This window comes from Lynx canadensis, chromosome F2, assembly GCF_007474595.2.
Source record: "Lynx canadensis isolate LIC74 chromosome F2, mLynCan4.pri.v2, whole genome shotgun sequence".
Classification (NCBI taxonomy): Eukaryota; Metazoa; Chordata; class Mammalia; order Carnivora; family Felidae; genus Lynx; species Lynx canadensis.
The window spans coordinates 57,619,743-57,633,651 of record NC_044320.2 but is presented as its reverse complement, the minus strand read 5'-3'; the positions used below and the strand labels follow the sequence as shown (position 1 = coordinate 57,633,651).

General features: G+C 38.3%; 1 non-coding gene across 1 annotated transcript; it reads left to right on the top strand.

Annotated features, from left to right (window-relative positions):
- Positions 1 to 10,443: 10,443 nt before the first annotated feature.
- On the top strand, positions 10,444 to 10,546 carry LOC115506570. Its single transcript, XR_003966426.1, has one exon. It is a non-coding gene; the product is annotated as a U6 spliceosomal RNA (small nuclear RNA).
- The last annotated feature ends 3,363 nt before the right edge of the window (positions 10,547 to 13,909 follow it).

The following is a 13,909-nucleotide window of genomic DNA, read 5'->3' as shown; positions in this document are numbered from 1 at the left end:
TTTTTGTAAATAAATTACTATGCTGAATCTTCAGCTATGCTTCTATTTGTAATAATTTCATTCTATGCAAAGTTTCTAAGACTATTCCCATATATTGCAGAGATATTATACTACCATAGGCATCCTAAGGAGCACTTGCCACCAGAAAAGCCAGCACATCAGTTGCTCTGAAATTTCCATTTGGGTCTCTTATTTTTTTGCACCTACCAACAGCTTACTTAATGATGCCTTGAGCAAACAAGTAATTGCATTCCCTGTATCCTCTTGGTATTACACTGTATTAACATCCTTCATTTTTTTTTTCGTGGAAGTGTCATTTGTGGGTTTGATTTACTTTTTAAAAATGCTCAGTTTCCACTGCTGAATATAAAATGCATCCAACCCATGGAAAAAATATAGCACCAAGCAAAGCAGACCCTTAAAATTGTTTTAAAATTAATTTCATAGATATCACATAATTTCCCCAATAAACATACTGTCAAACAACACATAGCAAAATAGTGCCAAATTTACTCCTCTCTGCAGAGTTTAATCCTGTTGAATACATAGCCCTTTGAATTTTCCTTAGATTCATGCCACAAAATTCATCTTGTCCCTTACTCCTCCTAAGCCCATATTCTAGGCTCCTCTTTCTCTATCTTTGATGACAAGTAAGATTCTATAATGTGTATTAATCTCCAGAAAGCATTTGTTTTTTTCCTAAATCTCCACTGCAGAACTCACTCTAGTCTGTACATACTCTCTTTCAGTGTAAACGGGTATTGCCATGGTTTTCAGAGCATGATCTCTAGCTTCCAAACCCAAGTGACAACCAGAAATCCCATCATTTCCACCTCAACATATCCAAAGCCCACCTGTATTCTCTTGAAAGCTGCTTCTCTCTTCCTACATCTCATGTCACCCGGTCCCCAGCCAGCCCTCTAGATAATTTTATATTGGCAAATGACAGTCCCTTTCCTGAATAACCTTCCAATGTCCATCTCTCTATACCTTTGCTGGATTATTTCCTCCGCACCGTTATCTATTACCCCATTCTTGGCACACTCTAACCCTATACCCCTGCAGTCAAAATATATATTGTGATGTGATTAATGCTGTTCACTCATTCATTCACTTTTTAATTCAGCAAATAAATGCTGAATAACTACCTTGCTAGACTTCGGATACTCAGAGTTAAACAAGACACATTCCTTTCTATGATCAAACTGTCTCAAGGGGGAAGACATACAAGAATGGCTTTCTAACACATATATTCTGTAGCAGAATTTAAATGCCTTTGTATGTCATATAAATGTTCTTCACAATCTGGCTTCTCCAGACGTCTCCTGCTTCATTTACTATGTTTCCCCAGTATGTGTCCTTCACTTCAGGCACCCAAAACAACATGTAGGTCTGCAATGAACCTTGCCCTTATGCCTCTGTATCTTTGTTCCCTCAGTATGAAATGTCTTTCTCAACCTTGGCAGTCCAGCAAACTGATGCGGGAACAATTTTCTGGCCTCCTCAGACAGTTGGCATCTGTCCTCTGTACTCAATAACATCTTGTGCAGATTTAACATTGATCACACTATTTGCTAATTATTGATTTTCACTTTTGTCTTTCCTACTAGATAGTGAGGTGTGTGCGAGCGGTGATTGAATCTCCTGTGCCCTTCAGGTTGAATGAACAATAATCATATACTTGGGAATAAAAAAATGACGAAGAACACAGCCCAGGGAGTCAAACAGACATGGATATAAATCCCAGATCCACTATATAATAGCTATGTAACCTTGAGAAGTTACTTGTCTTCTCTGAGCCTCAGTTTCCTGATCTGTTAAAGGGAATAACAATGTTTACTTTAAAGTGTCTGTGAGAACTCCACAAAATGATGCAAATAAAGTGTTAGCCATAGTGTCTGAGCCATAGTAAATTATCAATAATTTTTAGCCATTCTCATTATTATGCCTGTTTGAAAAGTGTTGATGGTTCCCTTCACATCTTACAGGTATGCTCAGGTAGTGAAAAACAAAGGATGGAAGGGGAAAGGAAGTAACTTTTTAAAAATTTACTCTGTGTCTGTCATACTCTGGATATGTTATCTCAGTGATTTTCCCAGCTACTTGAGGGAAATAAAGAATATTACTGACAATTTATAAAATAAAACACTTTGTCTAAAAAGCAGAAGTGACTCATTCAAGGGCTTCAGTTGTAGGACACAGTGTCTTAGCTCAGGCTGCCATAACAAAACGTACCGCTGGATGGTTTAAACTATAAAAATCTGGGACACCTGGGTGGCTCAGTCGGTTAAGCGTCCAACTTCTGCTCAGGTCATGATCTCCTGGCTCGTGAGTTTAAGCCCCACGTCAGGCTCTGTCCTGACCGCTCAGCGTCTGGAGCCGTCTTCGGATTCTGTGTCTCCCTCTCTCTGTCCCTCCCCCATGCTCTGTCTCTCTCTGCCTCAAAAATAAACATTTAAAAACATTTTTTAAACAATAAAAATTTATTTCCCTTAGCTCCGGAAACTGGGAAGTCTAAGGTCAAGGTGTAGGGAGATTCAGGTCTTGGTGAAGGCCCTCTTTCTCATGCGCAGATGGCCATCTTCTTGCTGTATCCTCACATGGTGGCAAAAGAAAGAAAAATCTCTCTCTTCCTCTTGTATAAAGCTACAAATACTAGACCCCCATTCTCGTGATCTTATCTAACCTCAATTACCTTCTAAAAGCCCTATCTCAAAACACAGTCACTTTGCAGATAGGGCTTCAACAAATGAATTTGGTGGGACACAATTCAGTCCACAGCATTCATGTGTTTGCACTGAATCTTACCACCATAAACACAAGATGAACCAACATGAACAGAGTTCATTACTGCAATTTACAAAAAAGCAGAAGTTCTGAATCTGACTTACCCAAAAGCTTGAAGCCATTTAGCCATTCTCCCTTTATTCTGTACCTTATTACTAGAGTTTCTTGATCATCCAAAATATAAAATTCTAGTTGTAAAGCAAACGGTAGATGTATGTCATGTGCTATCCATCCAAAAGGAGTATTTTTAAGACACAAATAATTGAAGGCAGAAGACAGTTTGGACCAGGAGAAATATGCATCTCTTCAGGGTGCCTGGCTGGCTCAGTTGGTGGAGCCTGCGACTCTTTACCTCAGGATTGTGAGTTCAAGCCCCACGTTGGGCATTAAAGCTTACTTTAAAAAAAAATGCCATAAAAAAAAGAAAATATGCAACCCTTCAACACAGTCACTGGGGGCAGGAGTGGGGGCTTGGGGGTAGCAAAGGGCTGTAGAAACTAGAGATACAAGCTAGAATCCCTCTGGGATGATTGTGTGGGATGATTGTGAATGACCCTGCACTCTGGTGGTCTGGTGCTAATACAGTGGAGAAGAGGTTTGGAGGGAGAGTTGAGTCAAAAGGAGCCTGCTGAGACACCAGGAGTCATAAATCTTGTGGCTGTAATAGAAGAAGAGACACCTGCCCAGCCTGGACACCTGTTCTTCCTCCCAGAACCTTACTGCCCCCCCGCCCCACCCCGCTTCAGTTCTTTGAAATACACCAATGGCAAGTCCTCTAACCTGCATTCATACTAAAATATAGAATGACTAATATTGGCTCACCCTTTGATATTGAGGGGCAAAGAAAATTGCCAGATTGCCTAGGTAGGTATCCTTAAGGTCAGGATAAAAGAAGAGAATTTCTCTAGTCCCCAGGAAGGCACTATGAATTAAGGAAACCCAGATTAAGGAAAACCCAACCTATGATTGAAAACCAAATGGTAATTGGTTGCTTTTTAAAAGACAAAGCTTATAGCTGCCTCCTTAATTTCTTTCTTACAGTAGAAGAAGTAAAAGTGGTAGAACCTGAAGTCCAACACCCTGATTCCCTCTACAAGGACTCTCTATCACCTGTTTTTTGTAAGAATAAGAGTTATTGTGGTAATCATTTCACAATATATGTAAATTGAGCTATCGTGTTGGGTGCTTTAAAATTATATAGTGATGCATGTCAATTATTTTCCAATAAAAGTGGAGAAAATGAAAGAGTTAAGAATGGAAGCACAACTCTCCTGAACCATGGAATGAGCAAATAAATTGTGCAATATTCACATAATGGAATAGTATGTATTAGTGAGAGAGGATAAACTAAGCCTACATTGTGACAATATGGTTTCTTTTTAAGATCTCACAAATGTTATGTTAACCTCAGAAACATAATTTGTATAGTCTCATAAACATAATAAAAATGAGTACCTATTGTGTGATTCCATTTATATAAAGTTCAAAATCAGACAAGACTGATCTGAGTCAGGAGGTTGGCTCCCTTGGGGAGGGACAGGGGCTAAAAGGGGGTGGGGATTGAGGTTCTGTGTTTTAATCTGTCTTCTAATCACATGGGTATATTTGCTTAAGGACAATTCATTAAGCTGTACACTTATGATCTATGCACAATTCTATATGTCAATAAAAAGTTCTAAAATCTCAAAACACCACATCTGAGTATATACCCAGAAGAGTTAAAAGCAAGAATTCAAATAGATACTTGTATACCCATGTTTATAGCAGCATTATTCACAATAACCTAATGATTGAAACAACCCAGATGTCCATCAACGGATGACTGGATAAACAAAATACGGTATATTCATTCAACAAAATATTATTCAGCCTTAAAAAGATTCTGATACATGCTGCATGATGGATGAAACTTGGAAACATTATGCTAAGTGAAATAAGGGCAAATATTGTATGTTTCCACTTACAAAATATTTTAGTTTGGGCTTCTATGATAAAATACCACAGACTTGCTGGCTCGTAAGTGATAAATACTCTTTTTTCACAGTTCTGGAGTCTAGGAAGTCCAGTTCAAGGCACTGAAAGACTCTGTCTGGTGTGAGCCTGCTTTCTGGCTCAAGGAGAGTAATCTTTTTTCTGGGTCCTCACATGGCAGAAGGGAAAAGGTAGCTTTCTGGAACCTCATTTGTAAGGGTACTAATCCAATCCATGATGGCAAAGCCTACCATAGGCCCACTTCCTAATACTATCACATCGGGGATTTGTATTTCAACATACGAATTTGAGAGGGAAAAAGTATTCAGTCCCTGGCGTATGAGGTATCTAGAGTGGTCAAATTCATACACACCAAAAGTAGATTAGTGTTTATCAGGGGCTGCGGGAGAGAGAAACGGGAATTATTATTTAATGGGTATGGAGTTTCAGTTTGGGATGATGCAAAAGTTCTGGAGATGGATAATGGTGATGGTTGCACAATAATGTCAATATATTTAATGACACCGAATTGTACCTCTGAAACGATTAAAATGGTAAATTTTATATATGTTTTACCATAATAAAAAAAAATCAGAAACCCAAATAGAAACGGAGGCACCTGTCTTTCTCTTCTCTGTGGGAACTTCCTTACCTGTCCACAGGATCCCCCAGACACATTCTCACATATTTCCTCCATTTCCTCCAAGTTGTTTCTTTCCAAAGCCACCACTGTTTCCATCCTCAGGATCCGTCTCTGGGACTTCCTTCCGTCTTTGGCCATCTACTTTACCTAAAGGCTACAAGTCAAAATTTCCCTAAGCTGGCTTTATTTCACCTTTAGAAGAATCTACTTGTTTAATATGATCAGGACATTTGAGCTATTGACCACCATATGCAAATGTCTTATATGTGTCACATCACTCCCAGATGAATATCTAAAATACAATTCTTGCAGTGAAAACCCCGGAAATACAGAGTTAATTTATTGTTCCTCTGAGAATAAATCCATTGACTAAAACTTTAAACATTTATTTATACCTCACCTGTTAGTAAACGGGCCAAAGACTAAAATTAAATGGCAAAATTCACAAAAGATTAATCTGGAAACAATAGTTAGAATACTTCATCATTTTATTTTAAAACAATACCAAAACATCTATTCAACTGAGTTAACTATTCATTTATTTTTGTCTATATAACATCAAAAAGTTTGACCAAATTTTTCAGAGTTTATTAATATTTTCACTGAATTTCCAGATGTGTTGCTTTCACATAGTGGTGTCACTATATATCTTTATTTTCCCCTTACACTATGATTCCTATGTATAGTTTATTGCTGGGGGATAGCTGCAGGGCAGGACAGATATTAAAACTATAGAGGATCTCATAAGATGTGAAGCTGAATATCTTTTTTTTAGATTAGGTAACCTTTTTATAGCTTTGAGGGAAAACATGGATAGTACTCGTGCATGTGTGCGTGTGTGTGTGTGTGTGTGTGTGTGTGTGTGTGTCTGTGTGTGTATGTACATTGACAAAGAATTCTTTCATATTGAAAATGCGCAAAACCTTATGCCAAACATTGCAAGAAAACTCTAGAAGTTTGGGGTTTTTTTAATGTATAGGTCTGCAAGGGATCTTTGTTTATATACATACAACGCAATTCATGTATAAACTCAGAGGCATTAGTATAGAGTATTGGTTAAAAAGGTAGAGTTTTACTCTCAGCTCTGACATTGCCTAGCTTTTCCCAGTTTTCTCATCTGTATTACAGTGATAAAAATTACATCTTCCTTGTGGAATGTTGAACGAAAAACAACTCAACACAGTGACACGCTCGATTAATGTTAGTGTTCTTGTGCTGAGACCCAGGAACACGTCATTTTTTTAAATTATGAAATAACTTCTACACCACCGACTTTGGGTCATTGTTTTTCATTGAAATAAACAATCCACTTTTCAGTTTAGTTTCAAAAAAGCAACATTTCATAGGCAGACTGCAACCTACTCAGAGATGAGCAAGGAGGACAGAATGGTTGGGGCAGAACGAGGATAGGAAGTATGGCCATGCAGAAGCTGTAGTCAGAGAGGGAGGCAGACGGTAGAGCCAAGAATTTCGTTTTGTTCGCAATTTAGGCAGCAAAACAAAGTATTTGGAAAAGCATGAATCTGGTGGCATTTTGTTATTACTACACTACACCCACTAGCCTACTATTTCATCCCTTTTGGAATCATGAAATTTTCCAGTTTAATTTTGATGATGTAATAATCATTCACCACTTGAATTAACTTGTGGTAAACCATGCTTACCTCTTTTTCTTTGTCATTGAAGGTTGGTTTGTTTGCTCAACTACCATCATTTGGGGCTTAAAGAAAGTTTTTAGTTCTTAGTTGCATCTTCTTACTATCCAACCGGAGGGCATGAATTTGCTTCATGATTTTTCCCAAACGAAATCTCTATATTCCAGGTTCCTGGATGACAGGTAGACTCCAGGTCCTTGCGTTGGGGCCTGTAAAATCTCTGAACCTTCGCTGAAGCAACTGCTTTAAAAAATGTCTCTGGTTACCTGGCTATTTTCTTTGCCCCTCCCATTTTCCGGAACAAAGGACTCTAGGATTCAGAGGCAAACATATGTCCTTCTGTCCAGCTCTCAGAGTTCAAGTCCTATATTCTACTGAGCAAGAAGAAATTGTTTTAAAGTGAATCAAAACTAGCTTCTAGAATCTTGCTTGTGTTTCTAACAGTCTCCAGAATAATCAACATGTCGATGGCATTTCTCAGTGTTTCACAGCATATCAAAACTTTTTTTTTTCATGGAAGAACTATTTCTTTGCCTGAACTTTATCACCTGCCTGAAGACTTCAAAAGCTTCAAAAAATGTGCCATTGAGGGCAGCTCAGTGGCTCAGTCAGGTAGGTGTCCAACTCTTGGTTTTGGCTCAGGTCATGATCTCAAGGTTTGTGAGTTTGAGCTCCGCATTGGGCTCTGAGCTGACAATGCAGAGCCTGCTTGGGATTCTCTGTCTCCCTCTCTCTCAGCCCCTTCCCTGCTCATGTGCCCATGCTCTCTCTCTCACTCTCCCTCTCACTCTCTCTCTCTCTCTCTCTCTCAAGATAACTAAATAAACATAAGCAAACAAACAAATAAATTTGCCTTTTGGAAACACATGTTATATTCATATTTTTTTCCATACTGGAATTTCATTTGCCAAATATTTCAAAAATAATAAAGAATTTGTTTTAAATAAACATTTAGCCTTTTATCTCTGTATCTTCATGAGAGAGCACAGTATCTTAGGGAGTTTAGACAGTTTCCTTGACTTAATTATAGGCCTAATCATCATAAACTGAAATTTTATAAAAATGTTTCTTCTGTTTGGTCTATTTTGCTTTCTGAGTTTACCTTTGTTATAATCCATAGAAGTAGCAAATTCTTGAAATTATTTCAAATATTACAGTTCTATATGAAGTGAAAAGTGTTCTTAATCTCAAAAGTCATCATTTTTAAATATTTGGTATGCTTCTAGACCTTTTCCTACACACGTACTCAATCAGAATATCAGGATATATTCATCACAACTCTGTTTATCTTCTTTATTTTTCCTTACTCTGTCCTATATACCACGCTTCTCCTCATCCTCAATTCAATCAGTTATGCAGATTTTACCTTTATTTTCCTCAAGATTTTTTTTTCTCTTTTTAAGGATAAAAGCAAAAGTGGCTCTAAGACAGTATCTTTTAGTCTTCTATACAAATTTTAAGTCATTTAAGAGGTTATCTAGGTAGGTTTGTAGAAACCTGAAGGGCAACAGGCCATGTTTGAGGTTTACTAGAGCAGGGAACACAATTTTACCCCCAAATAAAGGACAGAAGTCTGAGGAATAAGTGAGGGAGTCCTGCTGTCCGGGCATCCTGACCTCCCAGGATGACTGGGTGAGTCCCTCTAAGAGGGCAGGGCCCTAAACCGGTGTCCCTTACTTCAATACAAATTTCTCTGCTCTACATGTACAAGAAGTGCAGGAAGTCACCAGATTTCAATTGCTCATCCCTTGCCTGGAACGTAAGTGGTTGGTGTTCAGAGTGATGGACTGAAGATAAGCTCTTCCTCCCACATGTGGGACAGTAACCAGTGAAAGGGGAGCAGGGCCCAATCAGCTGCAATTGAATTGCCCATAAGACAAGGAGGATGGAGTCTAGAATCGGACTTAACTACACAGGGAGACAATAAATAACCGGATACTTCTTACTTATATATCTGAAATGTTGGCTGGGATAGTCTCCAAATATTTATGTGGATTTGGGGAATGCGCTTCATTTCATTATGTTTGTTTTTGATAACAAAAATGGGATCATACCGTGCCTTTTTCTATAAATTAGTTTGCAAACAATAATTATAGGGATCTTTCCATGATCGTATATTTTATTTCATACTTCATCCATTTCGCCAGAATAAAGGGTTCAGAGGTAAACAAATTGGCAGATTTGATGAAAGGAAGATAAAGTAGTTCCTTGAACTGCTTCCAGTTTATTTTATTTTACTGGTTTGATTTTTCACACTTAAAATTATTTTAATGCATCTAGGGGTGCCTGGGTGGCTCAGTTGGTTAAGCATCTAACTATTTTTTTTTAATGTTTATTCTTGAGAAAGAGAGAGAGAGAGCACAAGCCGGGGAGAGGCAGAGAGTGAGGGAGACACAGAATCTGAAGCAGGCTCCAGGCTCCGAGCTATCAGCACAGAACCCGACCTGGGGTTCAAACTCACGGACCGTGAGATCATGACCTGAGCCCAAGTCAGAGGCTCAACCGATTGAGCCACCCAGGTGCCCAAGCATCCAACTCTTGATTTCAGCTCAGGTCATGATCTTGAGGTTCTTGAGATCAAGTCCCCCATCAAGCTTCTCTCTCTCTCTCTCTCTGTCTCTCTCAAAATACATAAATAAACATTAAAAAATATAAAACATTAATGCACCTGGAGTTGTACTACGGTTCAAGTTCAGACTTTAATGTTATATTTTCCCATGTGGATAGTCATTTGTTTCCACACTTTTTCCCCAGGTACTTAGCAATGCCACCCTTGTCCTATAGGAAGCATCCTGATCTTTGAAGGCTTGCTTCTAAGTTCTCTATTCTATTTTTCTAGTCTATTTGTGGCAAAATGCTCTGATTTATTATATAGTTTTATGATAAGTCTGTATAACTAGTAAAATGAAGCTTGACTTAAGATTTTTCTACCAGGTTGCCTTATTTGTAATCACCTATATATTGTCTGTATCTATGTTTATATTCACCCTTTCTTATTCTTAGTATCATTTAACTATTTTTCTTTCTTTTTTCTTTGATGAGACTTGCGAGAAATTTTTCCACAATTTGGTTCTGCTTCTGGTTTTGATGTTTTTTCTTTTTTGTCTAGTTTGTTAAGCCATTGTCAATTTTTATTTATAAAGTCTACTTTTGTTTGTTTTTTCCTATTTGTTCTTCTTTCATTAATTTTTCCTTTAAAAATTCTTTTAAAACTTACTTGTTTCTTAAGGGAAATTTAAATAACATAAAATGAAATTATAAGTGACATAAAACCAAGTTATAAATGTTAACATGATTTCTTCTTTCACAATGTACACATATATCAAATCATCACATGGTATGCTTTAAAATCTTATAATTTTGTCAAGTGTCCTTCAATATATAATAGTGCTCACTTCAGCAGCAGATATACCAAAATTGGAAAGTTATGGAGATGACCAGGGCGCCACGCAAGGATGACACACAAATTCATGAAGTGTTCCATATTCTTCTTCAGTAAAATGAATGAATGAATGAATGAATAAATAAATGAAATGAAATGAAAACATTAATAGGTAATTTTTAAAATTTAATTTCATTATTTATTTATTTAGTTAGTTATTTATTTTTATTTTTAGAGAGAGAGAGAGATGAGCATCAGCTGGGGAGAGGAGCAGAGGGAGACAGAATCTTAAACAGGGTCTGGGCTGACTCCACAGCCCTGTGATAACGACCTGATTGGAAATCAGGAGTCAGACAGTAGACCAACTGAGCCACCCAGGTGCCCCAAGGCAAACATGATTTTAAGACATTAATAAAGAAGATACCTTGGGGCGCCTGGCTGGCTCAGTTGGTTAAGTGTCTGACTCTGGTTCAGGTCATGATCTCACAATTTGTGGGTTTGAGCCCTGTGTGGGGCTCTGTGCTGACAGCTCAGAGCCTGGAGCCTGCTTCAGATTCTGTCTCCCTCTCTCTTTCTGTCTCTTCCCTCCTTGTGCTCTCTCTCTCTCTCAAAAATAAACAAATAAACATTAAAAAAAAATACCCCATGTCAAGAGCAAACACTTTTTTAAATTCTCTTAGTAAGTAAGTGGGTTTTACCAATTGTATTATGCTAGTAAGTAGATCTGCAGTGAGTCTATGAGCAGAAGGCTTTCTATTGTAGTAGAGTTTGAAGATCAACAAACAATCCTTCCAAAAATATCTCCTCTGCTACCTGAGGAGAACTTGGCGTTGCATTCATTCCTATGCAAACTAACATCCAACTATAAGGCTCTCGGTTACTGGCTACCAGACAGTGGTTGCTCCTCTCAGCAATGGTTCTCAAACTTGAGAATTCCAACGATGACTGAGAAAGCGGATTCAAAAGGCAGATTGAGAGGTTGTAATACGGGTTCCAAAAATTTCACATGTAAACAATTATTCAGTCGATTAAGACAGCAATCATCCTAGAACCACGTTCTGAAAAAACACTACTATGGAAGACGAAGAGTTAGCCATTCATTTACCAGGAAATGATCCCAGGGCTTCCCGTGTTAGCACCTCAGCATCTCAGTTTCTATTAGCGGATCGTATAAGACAAAGGAAAGGAAAAGCTCAGAGGGAGAAGACGTTAGAGCAATGACACCTAACAGGAAGCAGTTTTGAAGGTGCCAGACAGAGGCAGGATACAAGTTCTTTGAATTTTAGGTAGCACTGTCCAAACGAATTTTCTGCAGTGATGGAAATGTTTTACATGCACATGCTCCAGTACAGTGGCCACTAGCCACATGGATTTTGAGCATGTGAAATGTGCCCTAGTTCAACTAAGTAACAGAATTTCAAATTTCAAATTTTATTTAATTTTAATTTAACGTCTATGGTCACATGTGATAGTGACTATCATACCCACAGCACAGGACTGGAGCCTTGTCTAAGGCTGGGATAGGGATTTAGTAAAAAGAAAGTTGGTACTAAATTAAATTATTTCTAATTTACAATTTCGTCAATGTCAGCTTAATTATTTAGGATCACAGTATCTAATCTGATATCATGCTACCAGGGAAAGTCATAAAATTGGTAAAATATATTTAACTAATAGTTCCTCTATCATTCTGCCAGTCAAATAAATTGCTTTCAATACAGAAACCATTGAAGTGCATTTTCAAGAAATCTTAGTGACAGTTTGGCAAATGATAGGCGGAAGAAAAAAATATTAGTGGTAAATATCCTTAGTATATTCTTCAAAGTGTGTCAAGCCAAATTTTTGGTGGTCATTGAAAAATTTATTTTGAGTTTAGAAAATTTAAAAAGGTTTCTGAGTGAGGAAAATCTATTAGCAATAGTATTAACACTTATGGAACACTGACACATGACAAAGAGTTGTGAAATTCTCTATATGCACATAATTTCATTTAACCCAGACAGCACAAACATATCGCTATTTTATCACATTTTGCGATGGAAGAAACAAAAAATCGGAGAAGTTAAGTAACCTGCCCAAAGTGGCACAGCCAGTCAAGCAGCATCAAGGTTGGTAACAAAATCTCTTTGCTTCCAGATCACTTCATTGTACTGCTTCTTTCTATTTGATCTTGGAATAGAGGGGTTGACAAAAATTTCCTCAGATGTTTAGTATTTTTTTTCAATTTTTTAATGTTTATTTATTTTTAAGAGAGAGAGAGACAGAGTGCAGGCAAGGGAGGGGCAGAGAGAAATGAAGGCACAGAATCTGAAGCCGACTCAAGGCTCTGAGCTGTCCGCACAGAGCCCGACACAGGGCTTGAACTCACGAACCATGAAATAATAACCTGTGCTGAAGTCGGACACTTAACCAACTGAGCCACCCAGGCGCCCCCGATGTTTCGTATTTTTTACCATATGCCAGCTAAAATAATAAAATTTGAAATGTTACTAAATTGTTCTAATGCTAATACTCTTTCTAGAGATGGTGATTTCTACCATGAGCAGGTCTCCCAACTCAGCTGAGCACCTTAGGAAGTCAGTGTTTGCAATGACGAGTCTGAGGAGAATTTGAGAGCTTGAGAGCTAGGAAAGCTGACCTTCAAGAGTGGGAAGAAACTGAAATTCCTGAGGCAATTCTGAAGTTGGAGATGAGGAGAGATGGGGATGAGGAGGAAAGAGAAAGAAGTGGCATCGAGTTTTAAGAAGACGAAGCCAACATGGATGAAAAGGCCGGTGGTACTCCCCTGTGGCTGGTGGCCCAGAGACATTTTAAAACCAGATCTAGCTCATGCCCAGTTTAGTTACTTTGCTACCAAATAAACCCTGCCTCCTCTGCACCCACCTCCCTTTAAACTTTAGTAAGTTTCACTAAATTCACTAATGTTGTGGGAGTGTTGCTTTGTTTTACTTCATCTCGATTACAAGAAAACTTAGCTTCAGTTCTGTGCTAGCTCGGGGACCTGGCAATCTAAAACATGCAAACCTCTCCTCCTGACCCATCTTCCACTCCGATAATTCGCATAACATAGTATCTTGAATTTCCTCAAGGCATAGAATTGGGGGTTCAAGTCTATTTTATTCTGCTCTTGGCGAGCATAAAGGCCTCAGCAGAGATCCAGATAACATTTTAATTACATATACATTTGTCATTCTAAGTAGGATGAGATAGCCACCCAATTTCTGGCCTTAAGCCCTCTAAAGGGGGGGATGCAGACTGATGTTAGACTTTTTCTAACAAAACATGAAATTTGAGTGTCAGAACGGACCCGAAGGTTACCTAGTTCAATCTCCTCTTGGATGCCTCTTGAAACTTCCCTACCATGATCATGTGTGTTTTCTTCGAACTCTTCTAGTTACAGAGAACTCAAGAACTCCTGCAGGAGCATATTTCACCCAAGAAACTTCGCTTCTCAGGTCACCTGGCTGGCTC